The sequence below is a fragment of the Mastomys coucha genome, unplaced genomic scaffold, assembly GCF_008632895.1.
Source record: "Mastomys coucha isolate ucsf_1 unplaced genomic scaffold, UCSF_Mcou_1 pScaffold8, whole genome shotgun sequence".
Lineage (NCBI taxonomy): Eukaryota > Metazoa > Chordata > Mammalia > Rodentia > Muridae > Mastomys > Mastomys coucha.
Genome location: NW_022196914.1, coordinates 34,251,052 through 34,252,306, shown reverse-complemented (window position 1 = coordinate 34,252,306; position 1,255 = coordinate 34,251,052).

Here is a 1,255-nt window from a genome sequence, read left to right as displayed (position 1 = left end):
AAATTTATAATGGCATGACTCATTTGGACCTTTGGTCCTGGCTAATCAATCATGGTGTTTCCAGGTACAAAATAGATAGAAGCCCACTACATATCTGTTTGACCTGTATAAGCAGAAAAATTCTCAAACAAAGGAAAGAAGGGCTACATTGGATCGTGGTAAAAGGCAGTCTCGGTCAGTGAATCAATTTCCAGACTTGAGCCAGTTTGCAGATCCAGAACCCCTTGAATGAAGGGGTGGCCAGGTTCCTCTGAGGGAGGACCTTGTTAAGATACCTAAAAGTTTTGCTGTTAATGTTTCTCCAGTTCCCCAGAGGGACCTACGGCCTTTTACAAGAGTAACTGTACACTGGGGGAAAGGAAATAATCAGACTTTCCGGAGTCTATTGGATACTGGTTCTGAATTGACACTGATCCCAGGAGATCTAAAGAAACATTGTAGCCCTCCAGTTAAAGTAGGAGCTTATGGAGGACAGGTGATTAATGGAGTTTTGACTGATGTCCGACTCACAGTAGGTCCAGTAGGTCCCCGAACATATCCTGTGGTCATTTCTCCATTTCCAGAATGTATAATTGGGATAGATATACTCAGAAATTGGCAGAATTCTCACATTGGTTCCCTGACCTGTGGAGTGAGGGCTATTATGGTTGTAAAGGCTAAATGGAAGCCTTTAGAGTTGCCTCTGCCAAAGAAAATAGTGAATCAAAAAAAGTATCGTATTCCTGGAGGAATTGCAGAAATTACTGCCACTATCATGGACTTGAAAGATGCAGGGGTAGTGGTTCCCACCACATCTCCCTTTAACTCTCCTATCTGGCCTGTGCAGAAGACAGATGGATCATGGAGAATGACAGTTGATTATCGAAAACTAAATCAGGTAGTAACTCCAATTGCAGCTGCTGTACCAGATGTGGTTTCTTTACTTGAACTAATTAACACATCTCCTGGCACCTGGTATGCAGCCATTGATCTGGCAAATGCCTTCTTCTCAGTACCTGTCCATAAGGACCACCAGAAGCAATTTGCTTTCAGTTGGCAAGGCCAGCAGTATACCTTTACAGTTTTGCTTCAAGGATATATTAACTCTCCTGCCCTATGTCATAAGTTAGTTAGAAGAGATCTTGATCGTTTGTCTCTTCCACAAAATATCACATTGATGCACTATATTGATGACATTATGCTGATTGGACCAAATGAGTAGGATGTAGCAACCACTTTGGACTCATTGGTAACACATATGCGTTCCAGAGGATGG